At 43.1% G+C, this 16,800-nt stretch overlaps 1 long non-coding RNA gene across 1 annotated transcript; it reads left to right on the plus strand.

The window, feature by feature from the left end:
- Positions 1 to 555: 555 nt before the first annotated feature.
- Positions 556 to 1,616, plus strand: LOC126293715 (uncharacterized). The gene is made up of 3 exons (XR_007552351.1): positions 556 to 962; positions 1,121 to 1,217; positions 1,396 to 1,616. It is a non-coding gene; the product is annotated as an uncharacterized LOC126293715 (long non-coding RNA).
- Positions 1,617 to 16,800: the final 15,184 nt, after the last annotated feature.

Below are 16,800 nucleotides of genomic sequence, written 5' to 3' on the forward strand. Positions count from 1 at the left end.
AGCCACACAAAATATTACGCCCTTCTAGAACAACGAATGACGTAAGAGTGCTGATGCCTCTGGCTGCGACAAGAGAGCGGTGTTAATTCCTTTGTTTTGCTTTCTCTTGCTTTCTCTGAATATGCACAAAAACATTAAATAATTTTATTTATGGAATGAACATGTGTAACAACATTTTGAAATGAAAGAGAACAATGGACTATATTCCCAACAATTTTTACAAAGTGACTAAGCACAAGTGAATACAAACTGTTAAATGAATGTTACAGTCTATGTATACGTGTTATGTTTCATCGAGACACTTGTTGAGGCAAACATCAATAGCTACGTGCTAGCGCACTGCACTCTGTAACCTGAGTCGCAGCTTCAATTCTGCATGTAATCAAATATATTTATTTTTTCTTTTCAATTTCATTTAACTTATACGTAAATATTATTTATGTATTTTTATGGATTTATGATACTTTATGTATGTTGAATCTGTGAAACTTGATATGTAATAACTTATGATTCATGAAATGACAAATAGAGAAAGTACGCTGCAGGTGGTACACCTTTGCCTTCGTAATTTGGGGGGCAGTTTAAGGAACCATCTCACTCTGTAGAATGTCACTTGTTAGAAATGGTTTATACTGTGCTAAAGTCTTTGCACTTTAAAATAAATATCACGTGTCACACATTTAGCTTAAGTTGAGACTAGTGATGGGCTAAACTGCGATTTTCCGATATCAGAGATTTCTGTGATTGCTACTTTTCAGTATCTGCTATTCTTAACTGTGATTTGTCGCAGTTAAGAGTCGCAGTTAAGGAACGTAGGTCGCGTATCCCTCCGCCACTGCTATTTCTGCGATTTCTGCTACTTCCGCGATTTCTGTGACTTCTGCTGCTTCTGCGACTTACCACCGTATGGAAAAGTTACATCTGCCCACACAGAAAATTACATTTCAACAAATCTGTCATTGGTAAGTAAGTTTTACATTTGTTCTTCCGTTGGCTTTAATTATGTATTAAAGAAACAACTGTGAAAATATTAATAGTGTAATTAATATGTAAGTAGCCATACAGTAGCGTAATAGTTCGTGTTTAGAAAATGAATTCTAACATATTGTTATGTTCACAGGTACCCGAACTACATTTCAGTCACTCAATAAATTGATAACTCAACAGATCTGGAGAAATTACCACTGCGTCTTTAGACCGTTTTCGTCAGACGAGAGGTTAGTTTCTAAGTGTTTCGATGGACTTAATTACTTCAGTGAGATCGTTCTTGCAAATGTGAACTATACCCCATTGAGTGGCTTTCATTACAGCAAATATTAGCAATCTACTCTGTCAATTATATTGCTTGTAATTAGTGACAGCAAAAATTGTTTAATAATCCTTGTGATTTTGCAGACACTGTTCTGACTCTTGATTACTAGTTGCTGTACGAATTTATCCACATCAAGGCTGTTGAGAGAGACTCGTGAAGATTCAAGACAGTTCTTAGAGGATTTGCAGTTTAAAAGTGACATAATTGTGCAGATGAGTGATTAAACTGTGTCTTATTGAAGTTGTTATGCAATTTTAAAGGAATAATAAATGTTAAATACAGTGAGTGAATAATGAAAATCTCATTTTCCACATGTTTAAGCCGTCCTATACCCGTAATTTTCCGCCATTTATTTACTGGTAAACACTAGTTGGAGAGTGACATGCCGCCCCCCTTCTCCACAATCTTGGTGTGACACTGACCTGTAACATGCATTTTGAGGCTGTTGATACGAAGATGGGAAGTACAGATCTTCCAGTGAAATCAGGAATAGCTTAAGCGCAATACTTGAAAGTAACACAGGAAAAGCTTACTTATGTAGGTGGTTGTAGTGTCGGCAATAAGTTCGTGTGTGTGAAGTTGCCATGTAGAACACCAGGTGAAAACTTTTATCCCGAGTCTTGAACTATGTTGGAATAAAAGTGAGGCATTCATATGACTCAATAATGCTGTTTTCATTTCACTACACTTATACACATGTCTGAGTTCTGTTGTGTTAACATTGCAAAGTCCTGTAGGCATGTGGAGTATTAACCAAAATTGTCATATTGGAAGCAGAATCACATTTGTTACGTTACTTGATATTTTCAGGAGAAAAAGGCAATGTTGCTTCTTATTAATATAATACATTCAGAGTCACAGCTGTGTTTGACCAACCATAACTGATGCTGAATGTGCATGTCGTCATATAATGTGAAGAGCATATTTCAATAGTGGTACAAGTCCATTACCTCCACTTTTCTGTCTATAATGCTTCTGAAATTAATGATCCAAACAAACATTAATAAAGGTTCATTTCTAGCAAGAAGCCATATGCTTGAATATTTCTGGTATCTCAACTGTAGATTTTTCAGCGCTCATTTAACTTTACGACTCCGTATCTCAAAATGAACAAAAATGGACTTGTACCACTAATGAAATAAGTCCTTCATACGTACACACAGCACACCGATCTCGTGAGGCACAAGGCTCTTATAACGAAGTACGTACATCGTTCAACAGATGGCACTAGGAAAAGAATGTTAACTGCGCTTTTTAGTTGCTACTTGTGACTCCTAGTTGCGATTTGTCACGAAAATCGCAGTTTGACTCTGTAGCGAATAGCATAGTATGAGCTTTGCTCAACAGATGGCACTGCTAACTGCGCTTTTTATTTGCTACTTGCGACTCTTAGTTGCGACTTGTCACGGAAATCGCAGAAAGCAGTATGGAATTCGGCCAACACATGGCTCACGGCATTTATTGTGAAATGCTACTTGCGACTGGTAACTGTGACTGAAATCGCAGTTAGATTTTGTAAAGTTGTTACTGTGATATCTGTGACTTCTCAATCACTGTGATTTCTGACAGATACGCGATTCCCTGCCCACCACTAGTTGAGACGACAGTTCTTGAAGAAATAAGGTGGAGATCGACACTCCCGCAATGAAGTGTGTTTTGGAAGACGTAGTTAAAATGTGGTTTCTTCTTGGTAGGAATACATGGTGTCAGTGGTTCCGTACTGACCAGTCCGTGTTACATCTACTCAATAACATCCATATTTCGTCTTCCTAAAGGCATATGTCGTATCCTGGATATTGTGTCGTCGTTTTGTCGAAAAGTGGTTTTGCGAGTCACGTCACCTATAGTGTCCCATCATGAGCGCAGTGAACCGTTTTTTAACAATTTGCACACAACGTGTTCATACATTGTTCATTGCAAAACAAAATGTTCGTTCACAACAGAGAGCACGAAACATAACAAACATCATTTCACATTGAGTATAGTTTTCTATTACATATTTACATAGATATAAAAAAAATTCTGTGAAACATGGACCTATACATTTACATTACATTGTTTGGTTATACATATACATATTTTACATTTCTCAATTGCATTAAACTAGATACTTACAAATACATATGGGTCAGACGTAGAAAAAATTGTCTTATAGGTTCAGTGTATTGTGATATATTCAGAAATTCCATTTTCTTTTATAGGTCTCTTCCTTTTTTTTAATAAAGTTTTCCTTTCAAGTATATTTTCTTTTACATCAGTACTACACAATAAGTGTTCTTCCTCATTAAATGTTTCCTGCAACATAAACTTTCATAGTAGGTTAGAAGACATCTTGGAGATGATCTGTCCTGAAAAGTCATGATTACAATAAGGCACAACATGTCACATTCACCATGAATTCCAAATTAGTACATGCACTAAGTATCATTTACTAATAAAATAAACAGGCTTGCTTAATTAATCTCATTTGTCATATTCTGTAGAGTGTTTTTTGTGCATGTTGTGTTCATGTGGATTGTGGTGTGAGTGAGAATAGCAAATCAAGTGTCCATCATGCCAATTAATATATCAGGTTCAGGGCAAAAATTGTCTCCGGTCATTTAGTCTGTCAGCTTGGCTGCATGGTATTAATAAATATAATCAGTAGCTGTGCTCTGCATGAAAATTGCTATATCTTCCTGTGTCTTATCATCTTCTTGTTGCTGGTGCTGTAAAATGTAGATACTTAAGATTATAGCTTATATCTTCCCCTTCTGCCAGCTTGAAGTACCAGATGTGACTTATCTTGTTGTTGTAACAGCATACTCTGTTAAGGGCTAAAAGTTTTCAAATCTTTGCAAGAGTACAAACCTAAAACTCTCTTATTCTTGGGGATTTGTAAAACATATGCTCCAGGGTGTAGTATATCAATGATTGTGTAAGGACCTTCATATAATGGACGCCACTTAACATTATTTTAGAGGTGATGTCGATTTGTAGTGGGTCTTAAGTAAAACTTGCACGTCTGTTGTAAAGTTTTGCCTTCTTTTAAGACTAGCACTTTTGTGGTTGGCAGGAGAGCCAACACCGTGTTATTAGAGGAGGCCGAAATGCACTCGTTTAAGCTCACGCAGCCTGGCGTGAGGTCTGGAACAAGACAAGGAAATTAGAATTTTGAAACAACGGACGCAGCTGGTGGAGTACTTAACTTTAATCCATTAATGATGAACGTCGCTCTTGATGGTACATAGTTCACAATATCAATAGTAACTGATAATGGCGCCTTGCTAGGTCGTAGCAAATGACGTAGCTGAAGGCTATGCTAAACTATCTTCTTGGCAAATGAGAACGTAAGTAGGCAGTGAACCATCGCTAGCAAAGTCGGCTGTACAACTGGGGCGAGTGCTAGGAAGTCTCTCTAGACTTGCCGTGTGGCGGGGCTCGGTCTGCAATCACTTATAGTGGCTACGTATACTACCGGACCGCGGCTGATTTAAAGGCTACCACCTAGCAAGTGTGGTGTGTGGCGGTGACACCACATTCTTCCCCCGCAAATCAGCGTACGGTTGTGGAATAAGGCTCCCGCCTGCCATGGGAAGGACCGCATGTTGACGTATGCAACGAGGTGGGGAGCCTAACAACAGGCGATGCCGTGCCACCCGCACCCTGCCATTCAGACCGTGGGGAGCTAGGAAACGCCTGAAAACCTGCTCCAGGGTGCACGCTAACATGCGGTGTATGTGCCAATAGAGAGACAGGAGTGGCCGAAGGGTCGACCTCCATCGGGCCGGGGCACCCGACGGGCGAAGACGACATATGGTCTGGAGCGGGCAAGAGTTCCATGTCGGAGGACAACTGGTCACGGGAAGCGATCGGCGGCGCGTGACCCAGGGAGGCGCCCGGCGGTTGCAGCGACGCGTCCACTGCGGCCGTCGCCGGCGGGAGAACAGGCGGCGGCGGCGGCGGCGGCGCGTCGCCATGCGGCAAAATGGAAGGCAGCGTCGGTAACACCTGGGGCTGAGGCGAGCCAGTAGATGGGTCCCCCGGGCGCTGACCGGACGGCACCGTCGCTGAAAGCAGACGGCGAGCGGCAGATCCCGTGCGACGACAGAGGCGCAGCTGATTGAGATGCCGACGCACCTCACCAGAGGCCCCCAAAACCAGATACATAGCGCTGCCGAGGCAGCGAAGAATGCACCCTTCGAGCCAACGCCGTGAACCTCGACAGTGGCGATAGTAGACAACGTCGCCTGGAGCAAAAGCAGGTGTCTGCTGCTGCACAGGAACCTGATGCGGAGGGTGTAGCAATGGCATCAAGGTTCGATGATGGCGACCGTGGAGCAACTCAGTCGGCGAGCGACCATCTCGGAGCTGAGAGCGATACGAGGACAAAAAGAGCAATAATGCGTCCTCCCGAGAATGCGACTCTTTCAACTTCAACATCTGTGACTTGAAAGTCCTGACCAATCGTTCAGCGGCACCGTTTGACTGTGGCGAAAACGGCGCGGACGTCAGATGTTGAATACCATTGGCCTTGCAGAATGACTGAAATTCTGCGGACACGAATTCTGGGCCATTGTTGGAAACAATAGTCTGTGGAAGACCTTCAATGCAAAAGATAGCGGATAACGCTTGGATGGTGGCAGATGACGTCGTGGAAGACATCCGGACGACAAAAGGAAAATTTCTTAATGAATCTACTACAACCAACCATCGAGCATTCCAGAAGGGACCAGCAAAATCGATGTGTAAGCGTTGCCAAGGGGAAGTGGCTTTTGGCCATGCAAAGAATTTCCGCGGTGGTGCTGACTGTTGTTCGGCACACACCATGCAAGAAGAGCACATTTTCGTAATCGCGGCATCGTTTCCGAACCAAGTTCAGTGTTGACGAGCAAGTTGTTTCGTTCTCACATTACCCCAATGTCCTCGGTGGAGAAGCTGTAAGACAGAGGACTGTTAGGAACGTGGTACCATGACCCTGGACTGATCAGTATCAGAATGCAACAACATAACACCACGTCGTACAAAACACGTCTGTGCAAAAAATCGGCGAACCAACGGGTCCCCGATCCGTGACTTTGACAAGGGCCATTGCGTAGCAACAAAACGCAGAACGGGAGCAAGGACAGGGTCGGCAGCTGTGGCTGTAGCTACACGATGAAAATCAATCGGAAACGAGTCGACCACGTCATCGGTTTCCGAATCAATGAACATGCAAGCAAGTTCAGAGGAATCGAATGCCCTATCCTCAGCAGCAGGCAAGCGGGACAACGCATCGGCGTTTCCGTGCTTAGCAGTGGACCGATACAAGATATCGTAGCGGTACTGCTAGAGGAAAATAGACCAGTGAATGAATTTCTGCGCTGTACGTGGAGGTACAGGCTTGGTCGGATGAAAGAGCGATGTGAAAGTTTTGTGGTCTGTGATTATGGTAAAGTGACGACCATACAAGGAATCATGAAACTTTGTAATACCAAATACGAGAGCCAATGCTTCTTTGTCGATCTGTGAATAATTTCTTTGAGCAGACGAGAGCAATTTGGACGCAAAGGCAATAGGGCGATCGTGCGATCCATCTTTGTGCGCAAGCACAGCACCGATCACGAAATCCGATGCATCCACCATCAACAAGAGGGCTTCTGGGGGATCGAATGGCGTAAAGCAAGTATTGGAAAGCAACGCCGATTTCAACTGGCGAAAGGCGCGTGCGCATTCCGTCGTCCAGACGAACGGAACACCCTTACGGCGTAAGCGATGAAGCGGAGCTGAAATGGAAGAGGCATGCGAAATATATTTATTATAATAGTTGATTTTTCCCAGCACACTCTGTAGCTGCTTCAAATTCTGCGGCGAAGGCAAGTCTTGAATGGCACGAAGGTGCGTGGGACTGGGATGTATGCCTTGGGCATTGAGTACATCTCTCAAGTATGGCAAGTCACGAGCAAAAAACACACATTTGTCCTTCCGCAAGTGAAGACCATTTCGTCGCAAGACCTGAAATAATGTTCTGAGATTGGCCAAATGTTCTTCTTCCGTCTTTCCAGAGATCACAATATCGTCCAGATAATTTGCTGCAGTAGGGACCGACGCACAAACAGTTTGCAGATATTGCAGAAACAGTGCAGGGGCAGATGCACACCCGGATGGCAGTCGTTTGAATCGATAGAAACCAAGATGCGTGTTAACCACCAAAACGCGCTGGGATTCTTTGTCCACCAGTATTTGCAAGTACGCATCTGCCTGGCCCAACTTCGAAAAATATTTACCCAGGCACAGTTTTTCAAAAAGATCTTCCGGGCGGGGTAAAGGAAAAGTTGCAATCACTAGTTGTGGATTCACTGTTGCCTTGAAGTCCACACAAAGTCTCAACGTTTTGGAAGGTTTTGGCAAAATTACTAAGGGTGATGCCCAAAGAGAAGCCTGCACACGCTCAATTACACCATGTGATTCCAAATCGTGTAATGTTTTTGCGACCTCATCACGCAATGCGTGGGGAACATTTCGCGCTCTGAAAAATTTCGGTTGCTCGTTTACTTTCAGTTCCAAATGTGCTTTATAGTTCTTAGCGCAACCGAGGCCCGGTGCAAAAATGTCTGTAAATTCTTCACATAGACGAGAAACACTGTCTGAAGGCACCGTCTGGTTCACTGATAGGACCTGATTTACTATAGACAAGTTAATCAACTGAAATAAATCGAAACCAAACAAGTTCACTGCAGAAGAAGAACGAAGGACGTAAAATGACACAAGTTTTGTTTGTTCTTTGTATGTTGCAAGAAGGCTGCACTGTCCTAACACAGAAATCTCTTGACCTGAATAGCTAGTTAACTTAACATTTGCGGCACGCAACGGAGGTGTGCCCAGCAGTTTGTAAGTGTCTTGATTGATCAGTGTAACTGCAGCTCCGGTATCGAGCTGGAATGGTATCACTTTGCCGTTAATGTCCAAGTCTACAAAAAGTTTATTGTCCTGCTGACGACAAGAGCGACTGTCTCGTGCAACGTGAACTGACACTCGTACAGAATCACTTGCAACTTGACGGGAGTTCCGGTGATGTCGACGCACACTATTTCTGGGACGAACACAGTCACTGTCAGAGAGAGTGGCACGGGGCGGAGTGGAATGAACGACATGAATATCCATGGGCGAAGTTTCGCGAGCCTGAGTATCCGTGGTTCGATTCCGATTCCGGCGCGAAGCAAAGGGCCTGGAACGGTTTTTAGCTTCCGATCTGAGATTTTTCTGACAAACACTCTGAACATGTCCTTTTTTATTACAATAAAAGCAAATAGCGTGGCGTGACGGGGAATTCTCACGCGAATATTTAGTAGCGCACCGCAGGCATGATTTGAGCACTGGATTTGCTTGCCGGCGCGGCACACGTGGCTGAGAGCCTGGCGGCAGCGGTGCGGCCGGGGTCGGGGGCTGTTTACTGCTCCGTGCAGCTCGCCCGGCGGGCCGGGTAACCTGACACACTGCTGGCGAAGTTTCAAATGATTCCTGAGCAAAGTCAAGTGTGTCCTGCCGATCCAATATGTCCATCACTTGTTGAAGGGAGGGATTTATTAGTTTCAAAATCTGTTCCCTTATACGAACATCAGAAACGTTCTGTGCAATTGCATCACGTACCATAGTATCTGAATAAGGGAGTCCACATTGACACTCAGAAGCACAATCCCTAGTAAGGCCTTGCATGATTGCAACCCACTCGCGATTAGTCTGACCTGCGGTAGGTTTTGCACGAAAGAAGGTATATCGTTTGGCGACTACATTAACTGATTCTTTGAAATATGCATCTAATGCAGACAAAATTTCTTCGTATGACAGAGTCGCTACGTCGCGTCGGGGAAATAATTTGACTATCACACGGTACGTGGTCACACCTACGGAAGAAAGGAGAAAAGGCTGCCGCTCGTTACCTTGAATTCGTGTGGATTGTGGTGTGAGTGAGAATAGCAAATCAAGCGTCTATCATGCCAATTAATATACCAGGTTCAGGGCAGAAATTGTCTCCGGTCATTTAGTCTGCCAGCTTGGCTGCAGGGTATTAATAAATATAATCAGTAGCTGTGCTTTGCATGAAAATTGTTAGTTGTTCCTGTGTCTTATCTTCTTGTTGTTGCTGGTGCTGTAAAATGTAGATACTTAAGATTATAGCTTATATCTTCTTCTTCTGCCTGCTTGAAGTACCAGATGTGACTTATCTTGCTGTTGTAACAGCGTACTCTGTTAAGGGCTAAAAGTTTTCAAATCTCTGTGAGAGTACAAACCTAAAATTCTCTTACGATTGGGGATTTGTAAAACTTATGCTCCAGGGTGTAGTATATTAATGATTGTGTAAGGACCTTCATATAATGGACGCCACTTAACATTATTTTAGAGGTGATGACTATTTGTAGTGGGTCTTAAGTAAAACTTGCATGCTTATTGTAAAGTTTTGCCTTCTTTTAAGATTAGCACTTTTGTGGTTGGCAGGGAGCCAACACCGTGTAACGTATACTACCGGAGCGCGGCTGATTTAAAGGCTACCACCTAGCAAGTGTGGTGTCTGGCGGTGACACCACAAGCTCCATAGTTCTTACTTCTAATGTCAGATTGTTCAATACAACAGGCATCATACAGACTTCTGCCAAAGGCGAGTAACGCTTCAAACTGTCCGTGTTTGAATCCTTTCCTGGGAGTCTAGTAGAGGTTTCCGATGCAAAACTGTAGCTTTACTGTAACCCTTTTACTTCAATTGACGATAAAGCACAGAAATTGCATCGGGATTGAACACAACAGGCACAGTGCCGACTTCTATCAAAGGAAGTAATGCTTCAGATGGTCTGTGCTTGGAAAATATTCTGGGAGTCGAGTAGCAGTTTCCGATGCACGCCAGCAGGTCCACTGTAAGCCTTGGACCTTAACATTGATGATGAAACACAGAAATTGCGACGGCATTGAATAGATCGCGCACAATGCAGACTTGTGCCCAGCCGAGCAACGCTTCAAACGGTCTTCGTTTGAAACGTTTCCTGGGAGTCCAGTAGTAGTTTCCGATGCACCACTGCAGAATTATTGTTACCCTTGCACGCTCACAATGACGATTAAACATAGAAACTCCATTGGGATGCAATGCCGACTTCTCTCCAGGCGAGTAACACTTCAGTGTCTGTGCATTGAACCTTTCTTTGGATTGCAGTAGTAGTTTGCGATGTAGCACTGCAGGTTTTCTAAAACCCTTGATCCTTCACATTGACGATGAAACACAGAAATTGCACCGGGATTCAGTAGAACAGGCACCATGGCGACTTCCGTCAAGGGATGTAACACTTCAAACGTTCTCTGATTGGAACCTTTCCTGGGTGTTTTGACAAGTAATAATACAATAAAATAATTAATAATAATAAATTGTAATAATTATTTGGGTATGTAATTGAGAGATAAGTTTGTTTCGCTTTTAAGATTGGACTTGAATTTATTAATGTTTCATAAAATCTTATGTAGCATTGTTCACTGAGGTCGCACAATAAAGGTAATGCACATTACGCTGTGAATTTATCGAGCTTCGCACGTCCGAATATGTACGGAACGTAGCCAGGGCTCATTATTTATTTTTTGTAGACAAAGTATGATATCTGACCTCAGCTTCAGTCATGACAATGGGGTGACTAAAACAGAGAAAAGCATACAATTAAGTTACACATGTATTCATTTCAACATATACATTACAATATGAATGACACTTACGTAATATTCTAGGTAAATAATTGCAGATAATTCACAAATGTGAGCGACTTATTAATTCTGCGCCTCTTTTGTGCAAGTAAGTATCAATACGGCCAACTGTGAAGCCACACGAAATATTACGCCCTTCTAGGACAACGAATGACATAAGGGTGCTCATGCCAACTGACTGTGACAAGAGGCTTTTTAAATTCCTTTGCTTTTATTTCTCTTGAATTAAAAAATCGATACACAAAATCTAAGTTCAATAAATTAAATATCGTCTGTGGTCGAGTGCAAATGGTTCCTTAAACTGTCCCCCAAATTGCGAATGCCTGCAGCTGAGCAATTTGTTGACATACTTTCTTTATTTGTCATGTCATGTATCATAAGTTACTACGTATCATGTTTCACAGATTCAACATACATAAAATTTCATAAATGTATACAAATTCATAAGTAATATTTACGTACAAGTTAAATGAAAGTGAAAAGAAAAAATAATCATGTATGCGTAGAGTTTAACTTTCATTTCACAGTTCGTTTTAACTTGTGCTTAGTCACTTTGTAAAATATTGTTGGTTATATAGTCCATTGTCTCTTCCACTTCAAAGTGTTATTACACATGTTTATTCAATAAATAAAATTAATTAATGTTTTTTTGTGCATATTCAGAGATATGTGAATGTATTCTCTGTAGAATGTCACTTGTTAGAAAAGGTTTATTCTGTGGTAAAGTCTTTGCATTTTAATATAAATATCAAGTTTCCCTCCTCAGGCTAGCAACATTAACACAAAGCAAACCGCAAACACAGCTGTGGCGAACAACAAAACACACAAAGCCACAGCGTTACCCACACAACACAAGACTGGTTTCCCCCCAGTCGTTATACAAAACTATGGGAACCTTAGTGCCCTTAACACTGCATTCGCGGAAAGGCACATAAACAGCACATTACATGCAAAGTACCCGGGGGGTAGGGCCTCACTGTAGGTTGCCACAGACGACGAATATAAAGATCTTCTGACCTTCCTCAATGATCGGAAGATCGAACACTACACGTACAGAACGCTGTACGAGACAACCCAGCAGTACGTGATCAAGGGAGTGGATCCCAGTACCCCAACGAGACAGTACAGGCGGCGCTCTGTTATCTGGGATTCGACTGTAAAAGTGCCTCCCGGATGACAGGGTTCCACACACACGCACCGCTACCACACTACGTGGTCGAGTTAGCCGACACGGCTGATTCCCGCGCGATGCTGCAGATGAAGAGCTTCCTGTGGATGGACGTACGTGTAGAACTTTACGAACCACCCAACGTCTCCCAACAATGTAAAAACTCGCTGCTGCGGATGTGCTGGCAGCCACAGATCCGACACCTGCACACAAACACAGCCAAACCAGGCAGTCACAGATCCAACAGTTACACACAGACACAGCCAAACCAGGGACGCTGTGCCAACTGCGGTGGGCTCCATGCGGCCAGCTTCAGCCAGTGCAGTGCATACAAACAGGCGCTGAAGCGTAAGCAAGACAAGAAGAGCAGGGCACGGCACGACATCTCACGCCCAAGGCCAGCGCCGAAACCAGTAAGGAAAGGCGTAACGTTTGCCACGGTCGCACGCGCTGGCGGAACGGCACAGGCAGCGGAACCTCAGCGCCCTTCACACACCCGCGAAACAACCGCTGCAACAGCCGCAGACAAAACGTGAAAAGCAACAAGCATCGGTACCAACACCTATGCCCCCAAACAACACGACTCCACTCCCGGAAGTCACGTGCTGCGAAGAAACACACGCTATACAGGAAAACACACCCTGTAATATTAGTAATTTTCGCCTCACAAACATTAATAAACGCTCAATCGTAAATACCTGATGGCTTAAAGTTACCGAACAATTGTAAAGTAAAAGAAATGAACCATCGCATAGCAGCGACAGTCTATTATTCTTTATCTTTGCCGTTCATGTGCGGTGCCTGTAAATCTGTATGTACATGTATCGATTAACGGCATAAAAAAAAAGAATTCTGTTGTTTCAAGACAAATGAGGCTTTTGGCACCTCACCTTTTACTGTTTGTATTCTATGAAAGGTGGCGCGGACTTGCTGTGTTCCGCAACTGTATTTTATATTTTATGTGAAAATATTGGGTGAATATGCTAATTGTTATTTCTTTCAATCAGAAAACATGTAGTTTCTTGTAACTGATTACGAGCAGACAGCATCAAGAGGGCATTTTGACTTATGTATAAAGTATATAACCACAATGGTCAACTATTGTAATTTAATATGAAAAGGTACGTAGCATTAAAAAAAGTGTGTTGCAGATAAGTGTGCTTATTTTAGTAAATTAACCTTGATGATTTCCATCTCCTTATTAACATGAAAGATAATTATTTTGTGTTACTTCATCACCAGAAATTACGATCACGCTGATGGGCCGAAAGCAGCATGAGGCAGAAGGAACATTATCGTTTTCCTATTATTTCTGAGCCAATTTCTTTTTATTGTGTAGTGTTGCATTTCTTTTAAAGTCTATTAATCTTCTGGTACCTTAGTGTTGTTCTGGGTATGACTACATCGCGAATATGAAAATGCACAGAAATGATAATGTTTCTCTTATTCAGTTATTCAATGCTCAGCGAATGTTATTATAATAGTGTAATCAATCCCTGATTCTGTTGCCAAGTGGCCCACCAAAATATTCACTTTTTCGACATTAAAAAAAAAATTCTTTTTCTTTTCGTCCCGCAAGGGCAACGCTACAACCCACACAAGAAGCCCCAGAACCCCAAGCCCAGAGGAGGCATAGACGTACAAGTAAACACAGGGCGGGGAACACGAAATTACCATAACAGGCCACACAGCAACAACAGACCAATAACACGCAGGGAAACAGTCAACAAGCATCGAGACTGTAACACACACTGCCATCCGCTGTGGTGTGCGTACTGTGAGACCTTCGGTACACACACCATCAGGTTATTTGACTTGTTGCTCTAACAAAGTAGGCAAGTGTCAGCAATATGTCTCGTGGTCTTATCGTGGCGTGTTTATCTTCTGCCGTTAGGTCGGACGATAGAAATGCCACTTGCATGCTTAGAGTAGCAGATTGACGGCGACCAACTTTAAAAAGAACTTGATTAATTTTCACACGCATTTATTATAACAATAACAAGCATAAACCTTACTTAACTTGGTTCTGGATGCTATTTACAATTGACAGTCTGAAGTCCCTTTGGTCTTGGTACGTTAATCTTATTCTCACACATCTCTGATACTTGACAAAAGTGTCTATACATTTATCTTCATGGCTATGTACAGGAATATGGTAATCTTATTAGGGGCAGACTGAAACTTGACTATAGACTGGTACAGACTAATGCAGACTGGTACAGACAGGTGCAGATAAATGCAGACTAATGCAGACTAACGCAGACTGACTAATTGGAGTTCTGTACACTCATTATAATACATCGCATGTTCAGGTATCACTGCGCGAGTGTGATACGCAAGGAGAAAAGGTTCTACATTAGCAGCAATCTCATTGGCTGCATTACATATTAATATGCGGAGCGGCGGAAGCAGAATTTGGTCTGTCTCTAAGGCAGCGCTATCTCGTAGTGCGGAGATGGACGAGCGCTGCGCCTGCGCTGTTGTGCTTAGCGGGGCGCGCTCTAGTGGGAAAGTTGTGTATTCGCTGACTATGTGGAACTATGTAAACAACATCCCCCTCACCACAGAAATAACACAGGCGCCACAACTTCTGTCACAAAACATAAACACAAATGCCACTCCTAACAACACAACAATACCCGCACAAGCGGCCGCTAACTCTGCAACAGCCTGCCACACGCAACACCAACACGTCACCTGGGGGAATATTGGAAGCACTATTCCCTCGACACACGACCATTCAAATCCTTACCAAGGTACTGACGGCCGTCATTACACTCATCAACCACCCCATGAGCGCAGAACCTGGGCAATACTGGGCTGTAATATGCACTGCCATCACAACACTCTTTCACACTCTTACATGAATTATATACCACACCCGGCCTGTAACTCAAACCCGCACATACTATCACAGATCCTGTTCTGGAAGGCAGACTCGATCCACAACAAAAGGGCAGAATTTGGCGCGTTCATGGCGCGCAAGGGAATCCTTGTCATGCTACTGAGCGAGACTAAGCTTAATTCGCACAAACAATTAAACTTTCCTGGCTACTGCGTCTATCGTACCGACCGACCGGGCGACGCCGTGGCAGGTGGAACTGCAATCGTCATACACAAAGACATTGAGCACACAAACTCAGAGCTCCCTGAATTGGAAAATATCGAGGCTACGGCCGTCAGACTCAAGTTCAACGGAGCCTACACCATACTGATATCGGTATACAACAGCCCTGTAGGCATTTCAACACGCGATATCAGCACACTACTCAACATTTGTTATACTGATTTGTTATACTGATTTGTACAGAAACCAGATGGCAGGCATAAGAGTCGAGGGGCAGGAAAGGGAAGCAGTGGTTGGGAAAGGAGTGAGACAGGGTTGTAGCCTCTCCCCGATGTTATTCAATCTGTATATTGAGCAAGCAGTAAAGGAAACAAAAGAAAAATTTGGAGGAGGTATTAAAATTCATGGAGAAGAAGTAAAAACTTTGAGGTTCGCCTATGACATTGTAATTCTGTCAGAGACGGCAAAGGATTTGGAAGAGCAGTTGAACGGAATGGACAGTGTCTTGAAAGGAGGATATAAGATGAACATCAACAAAAGCAAAACGAGGATAATGGAATGCAGTCAAATTAAATCGGGTGATGCTGAGGGAATTAGATTAGGAAATGAGACACTTAAAGTAGTAAAGGAGTTTTGCTATTTAGGAAGTAAAATAACTGATGATGGTCGAAGTAGAGAGGATATAAAATGTAGACTGGCAATGGCAAGGAAAGCGTTTCTGAAGAAGAGAAATTTGTTAACATCGAATATAGATTTCAGTGTCAGGAAGTCATTTCTGAAAATATTTGTTTGGAGTGTAGCCATTTATGGAAGTGAAACATGGACGATAACTAGTTTGGACAAGAAGAGAATAGAAGCTTTCGAAATGTGGTGCTACAGAAGAATACTGAAGATAAGGTGGATAGATCACGTAACTAATGAGGAGGTATTGAATAGGATTGGGGAGAAGAGAAGTTTGTGGCACAACTTGACTAGAAGAAGGGATCGGTTGGTAGGACATGTTTTGAGGCATCAAGGGATCACAAATTTAGCATTGGAGGGCAGTGTGGAGGGTAAAAATCGTAGAGGGAGACCGAGAGATGAGTACACTAAGCAGATTCAGAAGGATGTAGGTTGTAGTAGGTACTGGGAGATGAAGCAGCTTGCACAGGATAGAGTAGCATGGAGAGCTGCATCAAACCAGTCTCAGGACTGAAGACAACAACAACAACACTCAACATTTCACCGCGAGTAATAGCTGCTGGAGATCTGAACGCTAAACACCCAGAATGGAATTCACGCATACGAAATCCCAACGACAAAAAACTGTACAAACATTCACTAGGCAGAAACTACATTACACTAGCGCCGACTGAACCGACGCACATTCCCTATCAGAGGGGACACAGGCCAGACGTGATAGACATGGCCCTCGTCAAGGGCATTACATCAGCACTCAACGTTGCCGTTGAAAACGATCTGCCCTCAAACCACCAACCTGTAATACTATACATAGAGGAAACACTGCAGCACATGGAACAACACAAGATGTTGAAGTATGGGCGTGCGAATTGGACA

This window comes from Schistocerca gregaria, chromosome 10 (assembly GCF_023897955.1).
Source record: "Schistocerca gregaria isolate iqSchGreg1 chromosome 10, iqSchGreg1.2, whole genome shotgun sequence".
In the NCBI taxonomy this organism is placed as follows: Eukaryota; Metazoa; Arthropoda; class Insecta; order Orthoptera; family Acrididae; genus Schistocerca; species Schistocerca gregaria.